This window comes from Cetorhinus maximus, chromosome 17 (assembly GCF_964194155.1).
Source record: "Cetorhinus maximus chromosome 17, sCetMax3.hap1.1, whole genome shotgun sequence".
Classification (NCBI taxonomy): domain Eukaryota; kingdom Metazoa; phylum Chordata; class Chondrichthyes; order Lamniformes; family Cetorhinidae; genus Cetorhinus; species Cetorhinus maximus.
Genome location: NC_135895.1, coordinates 58,985,958 through 59,010,601, shown reverse-complemented (window position 1 = coordinate 59,010,601; position 24,644 = coordinate 58,985,958).

Here is a 24,644-nt window from a genome sequence, read left to right as displayed (position 1 = left end):
AACCTTAAGCTTGGCGGGCAGGTGAAAAGCCCAAGAGGCTTTTGCGCTTTTCATGAAACTTCAGCCATGGGTGGGTTGAGTTTTCATGAAGTGTTTCAAAATCTAATAAAAATTTATACTTTTATTCTTTGACATGTTCCAGCTCATGTGACAGTGAGGGGGCATGTTTTAAAAGTCTTAAAAACCTTTATATAGAACTTTAGCATTGAAACAAATCTCCCTGAGTACCTCCGTGACTCGGGGAAATCTCTGCACTCTTTCGCTCGCATGCGTGAAAGAGCACAGAGAACCTCTCAGGGAACCCCCCCCCACCCTCCCTGCCCACACAGGGAGCGCTCAGTGCTTCTGGGTGAGCATCACGCTGGGTGGGCCTTAATTGGCCCACCCACGTAAAACCCAATCGGGTTCGCGCCCGCACCCGCCTCCCCCCAACAGGAAGAAATTTCTGGACCAGTATTCTGACATACCACTAATCTTTACAGATTTGTGCAGTGTTTCTTATAATTTGATACTATTCTTAAATTCCTTATTTAGCCACAGATGATGCATCCTTCTCAAAGCAGTATTCTTTCTCACCGGGATAAATCTTTGCTGGAAGTTATTAAATATCGTCTTAAAAGTCTGCCTTGGGAGCTCTACTGTCGTACCTTTTAACCTAGTTCCCCAGTTCACTTTAGTCAACTCTGCCTTCATACCCTTATAATTACCTTTATTTAGGTTTAGAACACTAGACTTAGACTCACACTTCTCCCTCAAACTGAGCATGAAATTCTATCATGTTATGATCGCTGTCACCTGGAGGTTCTTTTACTGTGAGGTTATTGATTAATCCAGTCTCATTGCACATTACCCCAAGTCTAGAATAGCCTGCTCCCTGGTTGGCACTAGAATGTACTGCTCTAAGAAATTGTCCTGAACGCACTATATTAACTCATTTTCCAGGCTACCTTTGCCAATCTGACTCATCCTATCTACATGTAGATTAAAGTCATACTTTATTATTATAGTACCTTCCTACAGACCCCATTTATTTTTTCCTGTATTCTCTGTCCTACAGTACACTACTGTTAGGGACCCTATAAACCACTCCTGCAAGTGACCTCTTACCTTTCCTATTTCTTATCTCTGTCCAAACTGATTTTACATCAGCTCTTTTGAGCTAAGGTCATCTCTCGCTACTGTACTAATGTCATCCTTAACTAACAGAGCTACCTCACCACCTTTTCCTAGCTTCCCGTCTTTCTAAAATGTCAAATACCACCATGTCTCCACAATGGCTTTCAGGATATATATATTTATTTATATCCATGCTAACAATTCATCCATTTTATTATAAATGATGTGCACAGTCAGATACAGAGCCTTTAACTCATTTTTTAAAACTATTTTTGTAACCTTTGGCTTTATCTGCTGATTCTCTTAAGTTTGTACTCTCTGCCCCTTCCTGCCACACTGTGGTTATCATTACCCAAATTTCTACCCTGCTCAAATAACTTGTCATTTCCTTTCAACTTACCACATCTCCTCTCACATGATCCCTCCCCCCCACTATTTAGTTTAAAGCCCTCCCTACCACCCTAATTATACAACTCGCCAGAACACTAGCACAGCTCAGATGGGGACTGTCCCAATGATACAGCTTCTACTTTCCCTAGTACTGGTGCCAGTGCCCCATGAATCGAACTCCATTTCTCCCACACCAGTCTTTGAGCCATGCAATCACCTCTCTAATCTTATTTGCCCTATGCCAATTTTCTCGTGACTCAGGTAATAATCAAAAGATTACCTTTGAGGTTCTGCTTTTTAGCTGCTCATTATCCATGAGCATCCTTTGTCCCCAGAACATTAGCCTGGGCCTCTGGATTACTGGTCCAGTAACATTATCACTACGCCATCATTTCCCCCACTACCACAATCTTCCTATTTACTGCTGTTTCTTGAATGCCTTCCTGTACCATGGTGCCATGGTCAGTACACTCATCTACCCAGCTCTCATCCATACAGACTTCAAGAACCTCAAACCTGTTGGACAATTGCAAGGGCTGAGGCTCCTCCACTTCTACCTTTTCGATCTTCTTACCTGCCACACTTGTAGTCACACCCTCCCGCCCCTGATAACTGATCAAATCAGAAGACCCTATCCTAAGGAGTGTGACTGCCTTCTGAAAAATATCCAGGTAACCTTCTCCACCCTGATGCATCATAGTGTCTGTAGCTTGGCCTCTAGCTCATTGAATCTGAGCCTAAGCACCTCGAGCCGCAAACACTCTGGTGTCCTGCTCCCACATGCTGTATAGCATTTATACATTTATAATAAAATCTAATCATAAACATCTCCAGGGTTACACCTTGCTTCTGAATTTTTGGGCTTTGATTCCTGAAAAACTAGGGTTGACTTTTACACGACATATCTAAAAAATTACATTTTTTTAGGTCAAATATCATGGGGTCAACATTTACATGAGATCGACTTTTACATGAGTATATTTGGTATACCCAGTTCTATTTTGAATTTCTTAACACTATCTGCCTCTACACTTTCCTAGGCAGTCTGTCCCATAACTCACCATCCTGTATGCAAATTAGCTAAATCTAAAATGGCCAAATTCCTTTTTCTCAACTTGAGTCCACAACCCCTATATTAATGTGGTTGAATTTGTCTTTATTGCTTAGAACTTTTAATACCTATGTAAGACTTGCCTTAGCCTTCTTTGCTCCTGTGTAAATAGTCCCAATTTCCATTCTCTTTTATCAAATGAAGTGGATAATCCAAGGTCTCAGTTAATGTCAAGATGTCTCCCAGTGATCAATAATACAGAGCAAATTATTCTTGGTGAGTTCAGATCCATGCTTTATACAAACTTGATTCAGATAAATTCTCCCCCTCCATCCCTGTGCAGATTACTGGCAAAATGGAAATATTGACCTCCCTCCCATGTAAACTCACTGCTAACTAGCTGTAATATCCTGCCTCAATTTAATTGAGGGCAGGATTGGAACCGTAATAATGCTCTTGATGGGTTTACTAGCACTGTAACCAGTTAAAGGGAAGCATCACTTTTCTGCAGGAATGTTTGAAGTGGCAAACCCCCTGGCAGCAGGTTTGCCGGCCCATTGCCTGAACTGGACAATAGTGCAGAGAGAGATTGGAAAGTAAGAAAGACATTTAAGATCAGCCAAAGGGTGCACTTGCGAATACTGAGGACAAATTTCACACTTGCTGTTCATCATGCAGTTCCCAATTTTACCTGTGTTGTCTCTGGGATTTACCAAGCACTTTCCTACAGGGCAAAAAGAGGGAAAAATCAGAGGAAAAGTCTTCCATGGGCTATACTCTGACATCACCTTGGGAACTGACTTCAGAACAAAGTTCGTGAAATCTGGAAACAATTCTATCTCTCAACCCTAGAAAGTATGTGGCAGAAAGAGACCAAAACCAGGTTTAAGGCAGTAATGGGGCCTGTAAGATCAGGAAATGTGGTGAGCTGGGGGGTTTTAATTAGATAGGAGTCAAAATCTCAGTTTCTCAATGGTGGGTTGAGATGTAAAGATTAAGTCAGCAGCTACGTGTCGGACCTCACGCCATCAGGTGGTGACTTTCTATTTTCAATACATTTGCATCCGTGAATACTCATTGGCCTGAATTTTGAGCATGTCGGCTGAGCTTGATCGGCAGACGCAGAAGTGGCCGCGATTTCCACGTCCGGCCACGATCGGACCCCGAATGCAATTTCGCGCTGGCTGGCCAATTAACTGGCAGACAGCATAAAACACACGCCAAGAGAGGCTCAGTGCTGTGGGGGGCGGGGGGGGGGGGGGGTGCAGGAAGAGGGCGGGCACCATGAAAAGTGAGGGTGCAGGTGGGCGTTTCAAACGAGCTCCCTGCAAGCTAACTACTGCTATGAAGCTGCAGTGTTGCTCCAATGAAATTTGCATAAAAATTGCCGCAAACTCTCTCCGTGATGCGAATTCAAGCAACTGACAGCAGAACTCATAACAGCTCAACACTAAAAAAGCTTTTATTTTATTTCATCCTGGGCATTTTATCCTGCCCTACATTGAGTGTGAAGTGAAAACGTGAAGGCCGCCTGGCCAATTGGCCCACCCGCTAACTGTAAAAGCGCACAGGCCATGTAAAATCTCGAATAATTGCCTTCTAATTACCTAAACTTTTTCAAATTCAGTCGTACTTCAAGGTTAAGTCAGTGGCACACAGGAAACCTGTGGCATTGGTTTCATGGTCATTTAAAGGTGGCATGCACCAGTCAAGTTTGTCCATTTAGATCTGAGCTGAGCGGTTCTTCTCGTGAAAATCTGCAGCCCAGCGGAGGCGAGCAGGAGACTGTCAGCTTGGATGGAGGATGGGAAGGGGCAAAGGTGAATCGGGGGTAGGAGGAGGTTGGGTCAGGGGCATCTATCTGTAGGGGCCAGTGGTCTTCGAGGAAGGGGACCAAGTGGGGTTGGGAGTGCGCAACAGGAATGGCCTGGTGTCTCAGGTGTGGTCAGGGGAGCAGTCAGGAAATGCAAAATGAGGGGCCTAAAGGGCAGGTTTAATACTGTCCAATTTTGGATGTGGCCCAAGGGAAGATTTGAAAATCTCACTGCTCAGCAGCTGTATAGATGAAAGCCATGAACGCAGAGGTGCTTATATCATTGCCTGCCTTCTTCAGTTAACTTGGTGGATTCGCTATGGGTCTGATACATCCAATATTCTTACAACTTCAGGAGCAGGAGGAGAAGATGTGACAAAGGAGGGTGTCACTGGCCAACAAAAGAGGTAGCAAGGCCAGCAGCAGGCAGCACCAGAGGGGGAAGTTGGTGAGGCAGAAGCCATTCAGGGAAGGTGCTGTAGAAGACAGGCACTGGTGCTTCACCACATCTTCAGAATGAGAACTAGCTGCAAATAGGAACATAGGACTTAAGAGCAGGATTGGGCCATTCAGCCTTTCGAGCCAGCTCCACCATTTGATAAGATCATGGCTGATTTGATAGTGACCTCAACTCCACCTTCCTGTCTGCCCCCCATAACCCTTGAATGCTTTGTCTATCAAAACCTATCTACAAACATTTGACATAGGAGAAATAGGCCATTCGGCCCTTTGACCCTGCTCCACCATTCAATAAGATCATGGCTGATCTATTTGAATTTCAAATTCCACATTCCCATCAATCCCCAATAACTTTTGATTCCCTTGCCTATATGAACATATGAAATAGGAACAGAAGTAGGCCTTGGCCTTGAATAAATTCAATGGCCCAGCCTTCACTGTTTTCCGAGGAAGAGAATTCCACAGACTACCAACCCTCTGAGAGAAAAGTATTTCATCAGCTCTGTCTTAAAAGGAAGATCTTTTATTTTTAAAGGGTGTCTCCTAGTTCTAGTCTCCTCTCACAAGATAAAACATCCGCCCGGTATCCACCCTATCAAATCCCGTCAGGATCTTATACATTTCAATAAGGTCACCTCTCATTCTTCTAAACTCCAATGGGTATAGGCCCAACCTGTTAAACCATAAGATAAGTCCTTCTTCGCAGAAATGAGTTGAATGAACCTGCTCTGAACCACTTCTAATGTAATTATACCCTCTTTCAAATAAGGAGAACAAAACTGTACACAATATTCTGGATGTGGTCTCACCAATGCCCTATACAGCTGTAGTAAAACTTCCCTACTTTTATATTCCATTTCCCTTGCTATAAATGCCAACATTCCATTTGCCTTCTTAATCACTTGCTGTACCTGCTTACTAACCTTTTATGATTCATGCACCAGGATACCTAGATGTCTTTGTACCGTCCGAGTCCTGCAATCTCTCTCCATTTAAATAGTATACTGCTTTCCTATTCTTCCTGCCAAAGTGGAAAAGTTCTCACTTTCTCACACTATACTCCATCTGCCAATTTTTTGTCCACTCACTTAACCTATCTATATCCCTTTGTAGACTCTTTACCTCCTCTTGACAACTTACTGTCCTACCTATCTTGGTATCATCGGCAAATTTAGCTACTATACATTCGGTCCCTATATCTAAGTCATTGATATAGATTGTAAACAGTTGAAGCCCAAACGCTAATCCTTGTGATAATCTACTAGTTACAGTTTGCCTACTCAAAAAAGATCCATTTATCCATTATCCCTGCTTCCTGTTAGCTAACCAATCCTCTATCCATGCTAATATCTTACCCCTACACCATGAGCTCTTATTTTGTGTAGTAATCTTTGATGTGGCACCTTATCAAATACCTTTTGGAAACCCAAGTACAACACATCTACAGGTTCCCCTTTATCCAGCTTGATTGTTACTTCCTCAAGAACTCTAATAAATTTGTTAAACATGATTTCCCTTTCACAAAAACATATTGACTCTGCCTGATCCCAACATGATTTTGTAAGTGTCCTGTTATAACCTCCATAATAATTGATTCTAGGAATTTCCTCATGACAGAACTTAGGTTAAATTGGTGATAGTTTCCTGCATTCTACTCTCCCTCCTTTCTTGAATAAAGGTGTCTGAGAGGCAATGCCATGACATTTGAGGCTCTCCTGGAAATTCCAGGAAGAGACATGTGGGTTCAGCAAGACCTGCAGCTACATGGGTTTGGCAGGAACCCCATGCCAGTGGACCTCAAGGTGTCTACGGCACTCAATTTTTGTGCCAGTGGTTGTTTTCAAGGCTCCAGGGTGATGTGTAGCATTTCTCAGGCTGCCACGCACAGATGCAAAAAGGTGAGCAATGCCCTCTTCCATCGTACAAACAATTAATCAATTTCTGCACAGCTGAGGACAACCAGGCAACAAGTGCATTGGGCTTCAGGGTCATCTCTTGTTTCCCTAGAGTGCAAGGGCTCATCGGCTGCATTCACGTGGCCATATGGAGCTCCTTGGGAAAAGCCAGTGGCATATGTGAACTGCACGGGCTTTCATTCTTTGAACATGCAACTGGTCTGTGACTACAGACAAGGAATCATGCTGGTATGTGACTACAGACAAGGAATCATGCTGGTCTGTGACTACAGACAAGGAATCATGCTGGTCTGTGACTACAGACAAGGAATCATGCTGGTCTGTGACTACAGACAAGGAATCATGCTGGTCTGTGACTACAGACAAGGAATCATGCTGGTCTGTGACTCAGACAAGGAATCATGCTGGTCTGTGACTACAGACAAGGAATCATGCTGGTCCGTGCTACAGACAAGGAATCATGCTGGTCTGTGACTACAGACAAGGAATCATGCTGGTCTGTGTTACAGACAAGGAATCATGCTGGTCTGTGCTACAGACAAGGAATCATGCTGGTCTGTGACTACAGACAAGGAATCATGCTGGTCTGTGACTACAGACAAGGAATCATGCTGGTCTGTGACTACAGACAAGGAATCATGCATGGTCTGTGACTACAGACAAGGAACCATGCTGGTCTGTGACTACAGACAAGGAATCATGCTGGTCTGTGACTACAGACAAGGAATCATGCTGGTCTGTGACTACAGACAAGGAATCACGCTGGTCTGTGACTACAGACAAGGAATCACGCTGGTCTGTGACTACAGACAAGGAATCACGCTGGTCTGTGACTACAGACAAGGAATCACGCTGGTCTGTGACTACAGACAAGGAATCACGCTGGTCTGTGACTACAGACAAGGAATCATGCTGGTCTGTGACTACAGACAAGGAATCATGCTGGTCTGTGACTACAGACAAGGAATCATGCTGGTCTGTGACTACAGACAAGGAATCATGCTGGTCTGTGACTACAGACAAGGAATCATGCTGGTCTGTGCTACAGACAAGGAACCATGCTGGTCTGTGACTACAGACAAGGAATCATGCTGGTCTGTGACTACAGACAAGGAATCATGCTGGTCTGTGACTACAGACAAGGAATCATGCTGGTCTGTGCTACAGACAAGGAATCATGCTGGTCTGTGACTACAGACAAGGAATCATGCTGGTCTGTGCTACAGACAAGGAATCATGCTGCTCTGTGACTACAGACAAGGAATCATGCTGGTCTGTGACTACAGACAAGGAATCATGCTGGTCTGTGACTACAGACAAGGAATCATGCTGGTCTGTGACTACAGACAAGGAATCATGCTGGTCTGTGACTACAGACAAGGAATCATGCTGCTCTGTGACTACAGACAAGGAATCATGCTGCTCTGTGACTACAGACAAGGAATCATGCTGGTCTGTGACTACAGACAAGGAATCATGCTGGTCTGTGACTACAGACAAGGAATCATGCTGGTCTGTGCTACAGACAAGGAATCATGCTGGTCTGTGCTACAGACAAGGAATCATGCTGGTCTGTGCTACAGACAAGGAATCATGCTGGTCAGTGCTACAGACAAGGAATCATGCTGGTCTGTGCTACAGACAAGGAATCATGCTGGTCTGTGACTACAGACAAGGAATCATGATGGTCTGTGACTACAGACAAGGAATCATGCTGGTCTGTGACTACAGACAAGGAATCATGCTGGTCTGTGACTACAGACAAGGAATCATGCTGGTCTGTGACTACAGACAAGGAATCATGCTGGTCTGTGACTACAGACAAGGAATCATGCTGCTCTGTGACTACAGACAAGGAATCATGCTGCTCTGTGACTACAGACAAGGAATCATGCTGGTCTGTGACTACAGACAAGGAATCATGCTGGTCTGTGACTACAGACAAGGAATCATGCTGGTCTGTGACTACAGACAAGGAATCATGCTGGTCTGTGACTACAGACAAGGAATCATGCTGGTCTGTGACTACAGACAAGGAATCATGCATGGTCTGTGACTACAGACAAGGAATCATGCTGGTCTGTGACTACAGACAAGGAATCATGCTGGTCTGTGACTACAGACAAGGAATCATGCTGGTCTGTGACTACAGACAAGGAATCATGCTGGTCTGTGACTACAGACAAGGAATCATGCTGGTCTGTGACTACAGACAAGGAATCATGCTGGTCTGTGACTACAGACAAGGAATCATGCTGGTCTGTGACTACAGACAAGGAATCATGCTGGTCTGTGACTACAGACAAGGAATCATGCTGGTCTGTGACTACAGACAAGGAATCATGCTGGTCTGTGACTACAGACAAGGAATCATGCTGGTCTGTGACTACAGACAAGGAATCATGCTGGTCTGTGACTACAGACAAGGAATCATGCTGGTCTGTGACTACAGACAAGGAATCATGCTGGTCTGTGACTACAGACAAGGAATCATGCTGGTCTGTGACTACAGACAAGGAATCATGCTGGTCTGTGACTACAGACAAGGAATCATGCTGGTCTGTGACTACAGACAAGGAATCATGCTGGTCTGTGACTACAGACAAGGAATCATGCTGGTCTGTGCTACAGACAAGGAATCATGCTGGTCTGTGACTACAGACAAGGAATCATGCTGGTCTGTGACTACAGACAAGGAATCATGCTGGTCTGTGACTACAGACAAGGAATCATGCTGGTCTGTGACTACAGACAAGGAATCATGCTGGTCTGTGACTACAGACAAGGAATCATGCTGGTCTGTGACTACAGACAAGGAATCATGCTGGTCTGTGACTACAGACAAGGAATCATGCTGGTCTGTGACTACAGACAAGGAATCATGCTGGTCTGTGACTACAGACAAGGAATCATGCTGGTCTGTGACTACAGACAAGGAATCATCTGGTCTGTGACTTACAGACAAGGAAGTCTATGATGACTCTGTGCAATTTACAGGGTGTGCTTGTTTCCCAGGGAGCTCTGATGACATTCTGTGCAATTTACAGCTGCCAGAGCTTTTTGAAGACAGATTGATGACTGGATCCTGGATCCTGGGATCCTTACGAGAGGGATTGAACCTAAAAGTAAGGGATAACTTGTATAGCTCTGATGACATTCTGTGCAATTTACAGCTGCCAGAGCTTTTTGAAGACAGATTGATGACTGGATCCTGGATCCTGGGATCCTTACGAGAGGGATTGAACCTAAAAGTAAGGGTGTTATGCTTCAGTTATACAGGGCATTGGTGAGTCCGCACCTAGAATAATTTGGGCTCCTTATTTAAGGAAGGATGTAAATGCATTGGAGGCGGTTCAAAGGAGGTTTACTAGGTTGATACCTGGAATAAGTGAGTGGTCTTATGAGGAAAGATTGGACAGGCTGGGCTTGTGTCCACTGGAGTTTAGAAGAGTGAGGGGTGATTTGATTGAATTATACAAGATCCTGAACAGCCTAGACAAGGTGGACGTCGAAAGGATGTTTCCTCTTGTGGGTGAGTCCAGAACTAGGGGGCACTGTTTTAAAATTAGGGTTCACCCTTTTAGGACAGCGATGAGGAGAATTTTTTTCCCTCAGAGGGTTGTGGCGGGGCAGCAGCAGTCTGGGCTGCTTGGCTGACAAGCAACATCAAGAGCATTGGTGAGTGGCAGGGGTGGGAAGATGAATGCTGTCATCCTGAGAGCAGACATCAGGTTCACGTTCTCTATGGAGCCACTGCCACTCCCCTGGGGCGGTGCCACAGCAATCCTAGTAAACTGTTAGGGGACAGATTGCTGGACTGATGTGACAGCCTGCAAGCCTCTTTGCACACTGTAATCCACAGTCATGATGGCATCAGTCAGAGTTTCCACTGAAGCACTCAAACATTGGGTGGTTGCATGAACTGCAATGAAAGCTGCAATGTCAGCCATCAGACTCTACATCAAGATTGGATCTACAAGTGTGTGAATGAGTTGGCTTTCACTTCCATGCTGGAAAGGATGGACTCCAAGTTCTGCACAAAGGCAGGTCGGTGCTCCATGCTCTTTAACATTGAATGCAGGCTTTCAGAAATGCCTTCCGAATGTACCAAATATTTCATTGCACATACTCATCAGCCTTCTTCATTAGGCTGAGCCACTGAAGTTCGCACCTGAATCCTCCACAGCAAAGCTCATGTACAACTTTGCCGTGGTGAGCTGGCATCTATGATATCTCACCCTTTACCCTGGCTGCAGCGCACTCATGTCCGATATCTCACTGGCTAAAATCGATCTGTAAGATATGCAGTGTCAATATCTGAGCTGGTGACTGCGACTGTGAAACTGAGTGACGGTCATTTTCATCACCACTTTCTTCTTGCTGTTTGACCAGTTTGTACCACTTGGATACCTGAAAGGAGAAAAGCACAAGGGTAAGGTGGTGGTGTGGAGATAAAGGGGAGGAATCAGTGCATGTTTACACCATCTGCAGCTTGTAAATCAGAAGAGTTTGGGATGATTGAGAGGTGGCATGTGAGCAGAAGGATATGGGCATGGCACTTAGCTTTGGTGGTTTCAGCCTGGCTGCTTGCCACAGCCTCAGCTATGGCTGTTCCAATAATAGTCAGCACCATCTTCTCCATGGAGGTTAAGATCTACAGGTGCATCAATCCCCCTCTAGTTAGCTCCTGCCTACTCTACTTGTCTGCCACCTTGTTGTGCGAGAGAAAGGGCAGTGTGTCTGTAAGTGTCATGTAATCTGATCATGTCATGCAGCTGTTGTGATTGAATAGCGTGTTAAAGCTGTGAGATGCAAGTGTGAGGCTTGTAGGAGTGCTAAGTGTCTGAAGGTGCAGTGAAGTATATGAATGCCAGTTATGAGACCTGATTGATAGATGTAGGTGTGTTATGGGGCTGTGGTGAAGGTGCATTCACTGACCTTCATGTGATGCCATTGAACTTCTGGCAGCACTTAGAACTTGACTCCTGGCATTGACCTCTGCTCCCACTACCTTTTCGGCATGTGTCCAGAGGACCTCCTGTCCCCCTGTGGATACAGGACATCTCTCCTACTTCCCACCTTTTCCACCAAGACCTTCAGTGGAGTGTCTGAAAACCTTGGAGCCATTCACTCTAGTGTTCTTCAATTCTTCAATGTTTCCCAAATCAGTCAGTTCCTGCACAACTGCCAGCACCTACTCCAGCCACAATTCACCTTACATTGAGGTGTGCATGCTAACTTTAAGTGGTGCTAGTTACTCATGATATGGGACTTCTGCTGATGCAGCAGCCACTCACAAAGCATGGTTAGCAATGGCTAGACATTGAAATCATTGAAATGAGCAGGCAGCATGGAATTGGCATGCTAACCAGACTGCAGGCAACAGGAAGGTATTAGGACCATGCATCACGTTCCTCAAGACTGTTTCTAGGGACCTTCAAATTTAACCCCGTGCGATGTTCCTGTGTACCTTGGTTTGTGTTTCTTTCAACCCGTTTGAAGTTGGACCTAGAAAACACTTGGGTGAGCCAAGGCCAGGTGCAAAGCAATAAGCTGTGTTAATTCATAGACAGCAAGTGAACCTACAAAGCTCCAGTTATGTCTGGACTAACAGTGGATCATCTTGCTTTACTTAGGCAAAATAACTTTTAAATACCCTGCTGAATTCCTTTTTAGCCTTGGGAGGCCAGCTCTTTCTTTAAAAATCTGACTGACTACATGGCCCTACTATTTGCTAAGCAGGGAGAAAGAGAGAAGTTATGGACTGGTTTCCCCAGACATCCTGCAGTTTGAAACGTAGGGCATGATTTAATTTATTCTCCAGGTTTTCCACCTGACAGTGTGCCAGATTGACTTGTTTGGTGGGTAAGCCTGGAATAGAAGCAAGCAGCAGAGGAGCAGATAGGTCTAGTGGGAGTCAGAAGAGATCGCGGAGATGGGGGGAGGCTTGGATGAGATAGTTGTCAGAGGAATTACAGCGCGGTCGTTGGTGGGGGGGGGAAAATGGGGTCATAGGGGCGTGAAAACGTAGAAAGTGTGAGGTGTGAAGTGTACCTGTGTGTGTGTCTGTTTTACTTATGATGGATTCAATACACACTTGGGTGAAGTTCCAGAGGACTGTTGGCATTTGTGGCACCCCAGAAAAATCAGCATTTTCAGGAGATGAGCAAAGAAAATTGGGGAGAAACATTAGGCTCAATTTAAACCTTGGGCGGAAATCGGGATTTCAGGTGGTAAAATGGGTGACAATTCATCCAGCTACTTGGAGCATGGAAACCTTGGCGATCTTAACTCCCAAGCCTCACTTAAATCCTACCCCCACCCCACACTGCCTGGAGACGTAAAAGCCAGTGTACAGGAATAGGAAATTGCAAGACTGCGGGCTGCCACCAGGAGTTCACAGAATGGTCACTGGCACGATAAAACAGAATGAAGATGGGAGGGAAGGTTGGGGCTCAAGGTTTCCTTCTTGGACCACAGGGAGAACTCCTGTTCCTCCTGCGCTACAAGGAACCTCACCAATATTTAAAAATAGCTGCTTACTTGAGCTTCTTCTGGCCTGATGCAGCATTCTGCGGCTCAAATTGCACACTGCAGAATTCAAATTACATTGGGGTCTGAATTATATCATTGGGCCTCGACATTTCTATATTTATGAGGCCCCTGTCTCCTGCCTGCAAATGATAGCCTCCATGCTCCCAAAAAGCCTGGAGTTAAAATTAGAGAGAGAGAAGACACTGCAGGAATGTGGTGAGCTCCACCCAGCCGCTATTTTAACACATCCCTATCTCACACTGTTCCAACAGATGGGCAGGATTAAAATTGTGTTATCGCAAGTTTAAGTACTATATTCTCAATGCAATCTCTGTATTGCTTTCAATGAACTGAAAATTAGGCATGAGTCCCAATCACTGGACACAGCTGTGAATCTTCCAGGGAGGAGTCTCTTGTCAGGTTGTTACAGATCACCCCTTGACCTTTCCACTTTGGAGATATTTGTGGGGTAAAGAGGCCTCATGTTGACTGAATAGCTCAAGCTCTTGCCAAAGTCGTTAAGTTTGACTTGAGTGTTTTCTGTCACGTCTGGTCTTTCAGTGGCTGGGAAGAGTTTTGTAAACTATCAGCTGAACTAATGGATAATAAAATGCCTGAGAGCCAAGAAACTGGGATGGAGAGCTAACAAAGGTCATTCACCTCATTTTGACCAATCATAACACTAATGACAGTTCAAGAAACCATAGACAACCCTGGCAAGTAGTAATTTGCACTTGAAAATATGAAGGGCTAAACACAAGGGATGGAAGCATTTTACTGGTGGTATTGTGCAATCCTTATCCAAGGTCAGATTGATTACATCGGAACTATAGGAGGAACCAGCCCATGGACCTTGGAATTTCCACGCAATCTAAATCACCAGGCATGCGTTGACTGTTCCACAAGTCTGTCAGTCTTATTCGCTTCTTAAAAATGCTAAGTTCATAATAGAAGCCTTGCTTCCTTCTCCTCCCTGATTCACTCATGATTTGCGTGCTCATTTTTGTGGGAAATCAAACAGAGCTGCAAGAAACAGTAAGCAAAGGCATACATTTTTACCACAAAGACATGGGCCTGGATACTTCACCTGTTGCTGGGTTTATAAAACAGTGGTCCTAACGCCCGCCAGTGTGAACCAGGGTTGTCCCAACACCCGCCAATGTGAAACAGAGTAGTCCCAAACTTGCCAGTGTGAATCAGGGTGGTCCCAACACCTGCCAGCGTGAAACAGAGTCATCCCAAAACTTGCCAGTGTGAATCAGGGTGGTCCCAACACCTGCCAGTGTGAAACAGAGTCGTCCCAAAACTTGCCAGTGTGAATCAGGGTGGTCCCAACACCTGCCAGTGTGAAACAGAGTCGTCCCAAAACTTGCCAGTGTGAATCAGGGTGGTCCCAACACCTGCCAGTGTGAAACAGGGTAGTCCAAACACCCGACAATGTGAAACAGGGTGGTCCCAACACCTGTCAATGTGAAACCAAGTAGTCCCAACACCTGTCAATGTGAAACCACTGCTAACTTGCCAGTATTTTTTATTAGCCATCAGGGTAGTTCAGGTCTGAAACTTGTCCTTCATTGATTTACCACCTCTGGGAGGGAAAAAATGCAGTTTAAAAGGCTGCAGCCATTTCAAAGGGAACCTTGCATATAGAGCTGCAGAAACTGTAAAACTTTTGAGGCAAGAGCAAAAAGGGTACCAAGGTCCACAGATGCATTTGTGCAGATTCTTCTGGCAGAAGTCAGGTTAAGGAAGGGTCATCTTGTGGGCATCAAAGGCAGGAAACCCTTGAATAAATTAAATAATTAATTGAAAGCCAGTCTTCTAATAGTTTGTGCCTTTGGAGATCATTAACTATTTTGTTCAGTCAGAACAAACTTTGCACAAAAAATGCGCTCGACATATTTTACCAGCTCCCACTGCCTTCGGGAAAGATTGGGAAAATTTTGAATGGAAAACAACCCATTCTCAAACTGATTACATAGACAAGAAAATGTAAGGCTGTGATGTGCTCAGATCATGTGGTAGTTGGATTATGAGGCTGCAAATCACGATACACATAGATCACGAAGTACTCCAGCTGGCAACACGGCTGAGAAATAAGCTTTATGTTCTTTGGGAGCCATCAAAAAACCTTCTGTCAAAATGATCAAAAATAATTTATGTGAAACGGAATCCAAGCAACACAATGCCACCAACCTGTGTGTCTATCTATTCACTATTCAGTAATCCAACACGCTACTGTCTGGGTGAATAATACTATTTCATTCAGGACACACATAAAAAACTAAACACTGTAAATGTCACACACAACAGACAATTTCTGATAATTATACACTGTCAGTTTTCATAATCAGTGCTTCAATTTTATCTCAACTCACATAAGAAGGTTCATAATTACTCACCTCAACTTCCCTTTCCTGCAGTGTTTCTTCTTCACCTCCCTCTAACTTCTCTACTTTATTGAATGAGCTAAAAGGTATTATGTGCCCTGCTCCATCCTCTCAGGTGCTATTTGTTAAATATGACAATACACAGTGACTGTTAGCAGTTTACCCAGTAATGGAGGTATCAGAGCCAGCTTTGATTCTGTTCCATTTTCAGGGTTCATGCAAGCATTTTGCAATAGGAGTCATAAGATGAGTGGAAACCCCGACAGATTTCTTCTCTCTTCTCCTTGTTACACTGAGGTCAGTAGAAGCACCTCTATTGCTGCCTTGGTGAGGTCAGCCAATTAAGCACAAACAGTTGAGGGGGCAGGAGGGGGTTGGGGATCAAACCTGTGCCCTTCTGCAAGGTTCAGTTACACACCAGGTGGTACATTTAACAACTGGGACAACAAAGGATAATAAGCGATGGTCAACTTTGTATTTGAACTTCTGCAAACCCAAGGTTGAAATTTTCTGGCTCCATTGGTGTCAGGTGTTGGACATCATGGCGGGCATGAGCGGACAATATGGCAAGAAGGCCAAAAATGGGTTTCACGCCACTGTGGAACCAGTTTGGGATTGTCCGCTCCACCCGTCAATGGCGGGCTGCCTTTCCCGCCACTGGACATTGGGAACCTAATTTCAATTCATTTGCATCTCATCATCTTGCCTGCTCATCAGAATCATCCCACCACATCAAATTTACTGCCCACGTCGGTGGGAAAACACGTTGGCCCAGAATATGACTTGACAAGTGTGATGTAAAGAAGTCAGGACTTACCATTAGGGCCTTGCTCACATCGCAGACATTTGAGGAGCAGAAAATGCTGGAGATCTACAGCTACCGGACCCTGCAGGAACATGTACATCGCATGCTGGGTGGATTCTCATGGGCATGGCTCCTCCGCGAAGAAACTCATGGAAGGTGGGGGGGTGTCCATTGATGTCTGGGGTCTGCTTCGAGGCATAAATGTCTTGGCCATGGGCTCCTACGGATGATTGTCGATGAAGAAGAAAAGAAGTTCCAGCCTTGAATCTGAGAGGAAGGTGTACCGAGGGGGTTGGTAGAGGAAGGTCCAGGGTTTGACTGGGAGAGGAAGATGTACCGGACGTGGGGGAAGAGGATGGTGGGGTTGAGAGGGGGGATCAAAGGTGTCGGGGGGAGTGAGGTTGGAGGAAGGAACAAAGGTTTCGGGGGTGAGGCAGGGAGTATGGGGGGAGGAGGGTGTAACGGGGTAGAATGCGGCAATGGGGGAGATAGGTATGAGGGGGAGGAAGGTGTAAGGGGAAGAAGTCGGAGGGGGGAAGGAGTTCGGAGGGGGGCAGGACTTTGGTGGGAGGGAGCAATTCAATGGGGGGGATGGAGTTCAGGGGGGAGGAAGGAGTCCAGGGACAGGGGGAATAAGGGTGGAGGAGGGAGTAAGAGGGGGGATTTCCAGGTGAACATGCAATAGAGGGATCTGTGGATTCAATGACCCTCCTGGGGATCAAACTGAGGGTGGGCTTGGTAGGAGAGAATGGTGAGTATGAGACGGGGCAGAGTGAGCCGGAAGGCTAGGAGGGTGAGGGTGCGATGGTAGTGGTAGAAGGGACAGCGAGGGTGGTTGGTGGGGACACGGAGGCAGACATGGACTCTAGGGGTGGAAAGGAGGAGGTCGGGGAGGTCAATATGGATGGGGGTGGGATTCTGGGGCAAGGAGGGAACATGCATGTTCACCTGGGCATCCTGGAAAGAAAAGTGTTCAAGTTAGTAGGTGACGGTGGTGAGGTGGAAGATGATGCCAGGGGGGTCAACAATGATGGGGGAGAGGACATGGGTGACTGGGGGAGGGGAAAGAATGGGGGAGCTGAGAAGAAGCCTTACTATGACCATGTTTTTGAAATCGAAAGTGAGAGGAGCCTCATGTTGGGAACAGGTGCTGTATGGGAGTGTGATCAGTGGGTGGGCGGAGATGCAGGTCGGCTCAGATAGACAACTGAAAGAGAACCCCAGCAGGCAGCATTGAAAATGCTCAGGATATTGAGATGAGTGTGATGGAGGAAGGATCTGCGGGCCTGGGAGAATGCTTACACGAGGGTCCGAAAGACCCTGTCACACACACACTGCTCCCTCCAGAATCACTCGTGGTCCAGTTGCATGCAGTTTAAGTGCTAGTGGGAGGCGGGGAGATGCAGGGGGGGGGTTTGCGAAGCCTGTAAATGAAGCTGAAAGACACCATTTCACATTATTCAGTGAAAGGGAATGTATTTTCAGATTATAAAGTGACAAAATGTGTTCACACATGTAACCAATTGTGATCAGAAATTCTTAACTTTTCTAGGCCTACCACTTCTTCTAGCTGCTGCCCAGACATCTGCAGCTGGGGTGGAGACAATCTGTGCAATGATTGGCCCTGTTGCCTCTGATGAATTCAGCATGGGTCCACTGGAGAGCTGAGGCCTTGAAGCTTACTGTGGCTGTCCTCCTGTGGGCTGGCTGCTCCCTCTGCAGTGATAGAGGATGAGGTTGAGGGTGTCAAAGGCAAAGGGGGCTCGGAGGGAGAGGACAGACTCTGAGGTTCCTGAGCGGATGAGCCAGGGCTATCCAGCTGCCACTCCTCCTCCCTTTAGGTGCCCAAAGGCCCCGGCCTGACTCTTTGAGGGGAAGGAGCACCTGGAGATGTCGTGGTGCCCTGTTCCCTCTCGCATTGCCACTGCAGGAACTCACCCATGACTACAGCAATGGAGTACAGGTCTACACGCATCTCTGCATTCTGCTGGACCAGGATCTCCATGGTGTCCACCCCATCCTCCCCATGGAGACCGCAATGCATGCACATGTGGGCACCACTACATCACGGAGCAGGTGGGCGCACTCCTCTGATTCAAATGCCACTTTGTTGAGGGCTTCCAATAGCTCTGCGTGATGTTACCTCGCATTCTGCTGACTCTCCACAATGTGTTAGAAGGCAGAATCTAAAGGCTCGTCATCTGACTTGGACCTCACAGATGCCTGTTCCCCAGCAGTCCTCCGAGTGCCAGGGAGCTTGGCTGAACCTGCCTCTTCCTGCTGTAGACATGTGTCCGTGCAGTGACCACCAAATTGTGAACCCCAGCCTGCTCCATATCTAGGTCCCACCGAGGTGTCTGTCTCTGCAGGGTGTGGGTCAATGCTGTGATGGGTCTTCCAGGCTGCTTATTTCCAGCTCTTCAATGAAGGAGGTGTCTTCTTGGCTGGAGGTGAGGACCTGGATGGAGTTGAGGGACTGGCTGGCTGAGGGCGTAGATTACTTGGCAGAGCTCCCTGTGAACCAAAGTCAAGATAATTAGTGCATGGCAGCAGCATCAAAAGCAGGAGAAAGAGCACTCACAGTTACATTGAGAGAGGGATGATGTGGTGCATGATCCTCACATGGGTGCTCGCCGCCTACCTCACTGTCGCCGCTGGCACGGTCGACGTCCTCACCAGTCAGAATGATGGCACGCTCCTCAAAGTGAGTGAGGGGCCCAATGTGGGCCACTCCACACCTGGTCTGGGACCTCTTCCTTGCTGTTATGAGCCAACTTCTCCTGCATGAAAACAGAGAGAGTGTGAGCAGGACGCATGGCACTGCATGGAATGTTTGTGTGGTGACCCGATGCCATGGATGTAATGAGGACTTGAGCTCCAGAGGATATGAGCCTGATGGAGATGTGAGGGTGTGTGTGAGAGAGTTATCCCTTGAGGTGCGAGATCCCTGTGGATGTGTGATGAGTTTGTGAGTGTGTGAGTTGAGGCTGATGAGAAGAGTGACTTACCCTGGCGGAACAGATGAGAGCTTCCATCTTCTTCCTGCATTGGATGGCTGTCCTCTTTTGCAGGGCGTTGGCGCTGATCATTGCTGCCACCACTGGATTGGTGACCTTGCTTGCTGGTCTTTGCCCAGAGCGGGGGTAGAGGACTTCACGGCAGGCCTCCACTGCGAGGAGACACTTGAGAGAGGAATTGCTAAATTTGGGGACAGCATGTTTCCTCCCTTTGGCAGCCAGCCGCTGTGAGCAGCTTCCTAACCCTTAGAGAGTGCTGGCTCTGTGCAGGTTCAGCCTTTAAATATGGCGTCTGATTTACTCAAGGCCTGAGGTAACGGCGGGGTGAGTGAATCAGAGGCCAGTGGCCCGACGTGTTTCCCAGGAATGCATAATTAATCAGGCGGGATGCACTGGGAATGGGACAATACAGCGCGAAAAGCCTCCAATGTGGCCGGCAGATAAAACGTCCTGTTTTCCACCTGCTACCACATTTAGTGCAAATCTGGGATGATTCCAACCAAAGACTAACGTTTCAGGAAACAGTACAACCTGAAAGACAGTCCCACAAGCAGTAAAGTGCTTGTTTTCTAGCATTTTGGGCTGTCTTCTGGAATTGATGCAGAACATTCAGGGCAGCTGTAATGTCTCTTAACATAAACATAGAGTCTGGCTTAAACAGTAACAGCTCTTCAGATATTGCTCTGGTTAAAATCTTGTGTGGACATTGAGAGATCGGGATTGAAATTATTGTACATCTACTTCATATTTTCAACAGGTTCATTGAAGCTTTTAATGGATTCAGCCATATATAACAACTTATATTTATATAGCACCTTTAATGTAATAAAATGTCCCAAGGTGCTTCACAGGAGCATTATAAAACAAAATATGATACCGAGCCACATAAGGAGATATTAGGTCAGATGACCACAAGTTTGGTCATGGAAGTAGGTTTTAAGGAGTGTCTTAAAGGAAGAAAGTGAGGGGCAGAGTTGTATAGGGAGGGAATTCCAGAGCTTAAGGCCTAGGCAACTGAAGGCACGGCCACCAACGGTGGAACAATTAAAACTGGGGAAGGTCAAAAGGCCAGAATTACTTGAGTGCATATATCATGAAGGGTTGTGGGGCTGGAGGAGATTTCAGAGAAAGGGAAGGGTGAGGCCATTGAGAGATTTGAAAACAAAGATGAGAATTTTAAAATCAATTGTTTGACCAGGAGCCAGCAAGTTCAGGGGTGATAGGGGAATGGGATTTGGTGCAAGTTAAGAATTTTGCATGACCTCAAGTTTCTGGAGGTTAAAATCTAGGAGACCAGCCAGGAGTGCATTGAAATAGTCAGGTCCATCTGATGGGAGAGATTCGAATATGGAGTTCGGGAAAGATGGGCCCGGATTTGGGAGATGACAACACATTCAAGGACTTCGGAGAGGAAAGGAAAGTAGAGAAGGGGCAGTAGTTTGTAAGGATGATGGAGTCAAGGGTTGATTTTTTGAAGAGAGGGGTGATGACAGCAGATTTAAAGGGAAAAGGGACTACACCTGAAGAGAGAGGACTGTTAACAAAAATCAGCTAACAAGGGAACCAGAAAGGGAAGTTAGGTGGTCAGCACATTAGTGGAAATAAGGTTGAGGAATCAGGAGATAGGTTTCACAGACACTTTGAGCTCAGAGATAGGGAGATAGGAGAGAAACTGGAGAAAGATTCAAGTTTAGGGCTGGGTATTGATTAGATGGAATGTAGACTGACAGTGTTTGAGTTATGAACACATGGCTAAGCAAAATACAAGCTATTTTGGACAACGGTGTGTCCAGTTTCCTCTATTCACTACAATATGCATGGAATAATTAACAGGACTCTCTCACATTTTCAGGCCAGATGGGTAAGAACTGGGGGAAGAACACAGAAATAATTTTGCAGCAAAATTGATGACAACTTCTTTGTGTGCTCATCAAAATGAGGACATTGGTGCCAGGATTAGAACATTTCGCAGGCACACAGGTCCTGATCCAGACAGGGACGAGTCATGCAGATGAGGGTGGGGGGAGCGGGTGCAGTTTCAGATGGGAAACCCAAAAGTCTGAGTTGCTCCTTGTGCGGTTTTCACTGTTTATTTTTGCTTGGAAGTACAACTGCTCAACAGACTTGACTACCAATTAGGCAGGAATTACTCCAGAGCGCACACCAAAGCTCCAGGTAGGGAGCCTGCAGTTGCTGCCAGGTGTGTGGGAGGGCGGTATCCCTGACCCTGTGCATGTGTGTTGGCTGCCTTTCCCTTGTCCCACCTTTCTTGAACACAGGACTTTTAACATGCCACCCAATTCCTCCAAATCACCCATTTTTGGGTTGGCGGGGCGGGCCGGGGGCTTAAAATTTACTCCACCATATCAGCATCAAGCACTCCTAGCGTGGATATCAAATGTTTGATACCACGATGAAAGAGCATGCCTGAGGCATCATTGCAATATTTTCCACCTTGCACACTAGCCATGAAAGAGATTGGCAATATGTAGAGATTTTCCATTTCAGCACACCTATTGCACTCTGTGAGTGCATATCAGGAAGTTGTGCAATCCCAGCTGTGATTTTCCATCTGTGCTGGATTCAATGACTTGCTCAATGTCTCCTCCTGATAACTCTGTTTGTTCATTTAAAACAGCCAAAGCAGTGTGTACTCAGCCTGGCCTAGGTGACTAGGCTTCTTAAAGGTAAGTATCACTTTTTAATTGTTGAATGGAAACTTGGATTTTTTTCATTATCTGTTTTAATTATTCATTTTCATTAATGCATTCATTTTTGCTGTTTAGGCATGATGTTTTGGCACTTCCGAGGCTTGGATTTCCAACTGTATCTCTTACAACTGACTTACTTCCAGCTCCTCTTTTGCTTTCACCAATCAAAGTAGATAGGATGGCACAAAAACAGAAAATGCTGGAAAAACTCAACATATCTAGCAGCATCTATGGAGAGGGAAACAGAGTTAACATTTTGAGTCCGTATGACCCTTCTTCAGAGCATCCAGAGTATTTTTCTTTTATTATAGATAAGATGGCAATTAATTTGGGGTTTCCAATTGCCCTCCCATCTTTAGAGGAGGAAGAGAAGAGAAGAAAGGCTGGTTTGACTATATTTTGTACATCATATAATGTTTGTGCTGTAGGAATTGTAGCATTTCTGCTACCTGAATGATTGTGATAGTTATTTAAGTAAAAAATCTGGCGGGTTTAACCAATGATATAATAACCTCAGGGTCAGAAACATGGGAGGACTGGTACTGGCATAGCTATTATTATTAAAATGAATAAAATATTCTTTAAAAAAAAGTTGTGGAGATTATTTTTTGCGAATGGGATTTTGTTGCTATTTTTGATAATATCGTCTCTTGGAATCCTACTTTCCTGTATTCTCTGGGAAAGTATCTCATTCTAATTTGAAACAGGAGTTTGGGCTCAGTACAGGAAACAAAAACAAGGTTGGGCAGGGATGACTTGGATGCCACCTGTTTTGGAACTTCTTTTCATCCACAATAGCTAATAGTAAGGATAAATAATTGGATCTTTTTCCTTGAGTTTGTTTTTAAAAAAAGTAACTGAGAATCAAAGGTTTCCAAGCTCACACTGATTTCTGACCAGGGGTTGGGTGGGATACATTTCCATCGAGCACCACAGATCCACTCAAATAGAGTGATTTCAACAACTTACCATGTCCTTTCTCTGAACATTGAATCCACTTATTTTCACTGCCTCAGTTTTGCAAGGGAAGGGGAGAGGTAGACAGATGCTGTGCTAACATGATGTTGGTAGTCAGTCTCTGACAAATCACTGGTTAACATCAAGTGGGATTTACCAGGCAACCACAACTCTCTGATCTCTACACAACAATACTGGGAACAGCAGTGCCTGGAAGTGGCCTGATATGTTATTGACACTTAAAATAGCAATGCCTTGGCTGGATTAGGGGAGAGGAAATACATCAGTGAAACTGTGATGGAAACTGGCATCTTCCAGGAATGCAACAATTGAAGGAACATATATAATCTAGAATGTTGGCTTGCCCTGGGGAATCCTTTATCTACTGGTTAGGTCTTGGTTATTGCCACTTGTGCAACAGTGTCAACTTGTCTCAGTTGGTCACATCCTAGCATCTGAGTCAGAAGGTTCAAGTATTAATTTGGAATTTGAGGATATAAACTAGACTGACACTTCAGTTCATTTCTGAGGGAATGTTGCATTGTTGGGAATGCCATCTTTCAGATGAAAAGTTAAACTGAGTCATCTGTCTGATCATGTGGGCATAAAAGATCTGAAGAAGAGCAAGTGCTTTGAAAAATGCTTTTCCTCAATTAAGGTAATTGGCCACTCATTTGCTGTTTGTAGGAAAAAGGAAATGTATGAGAATGTGGGCAAGAGATTGAAACACAGCAAGACAACAAGGAACAGAGGGACTGAGAGAGGGGGCAAACACGAGATTAAGAGGAAAAGGAAAATGAGAAAATGAGAGATCGAGAAAGGAGTAAAGGGAAAAATTACCTAGGAAAGAAAGACATAGCAGGGGAAAGAGAATGGAAGGGAGCAAGAGGGATTACCACTGAGAGACCATAAAGAAAGAAATATAGCAGAGAGAATGGGGTCATTTTCATTTTGGACACAGATGAGAAAATGGTTACATCTTATACAGTCCTAGTCCTATACAGTTCTCTTGGAACACGTGGACAAACTAAAACTGTCACCAGGAGTAAAAATGATACCAATGAAAGTGAAAATGAGAGCAATAGAGAAAAAAGAATCAGATTAGCAGGCAGAGGACTCAGTGAACTAGCCCCAGCCCAGCCAGTTAATTAATTCCTGGCATGTGCTGAGTGAAAACTTCCTCTCTGTTTTGCAGCAACAGCTGCAGTTTGCAATGAGCAAAGTAGAATATGAATTAAAAGATTTTTAGCAATTTAAAAATACACTACACTCTCTAAAAGATGACAGTTTCATGACTTTCAATAATGTTAAGAGCTTCCCTTGATTCTCTGAAACCCATGAATAAGTTCAGAGCTTAAAGAGCTATTTACAGATGTCGATTTTGTAACCTTGGGAGGTATTCTTATCTGATGGATACCAATCAGCCAGTTTAATAGCATCAGTGTTATGTCTACCTTGCCTCTAGCACTGATTAAACCCTGCCAT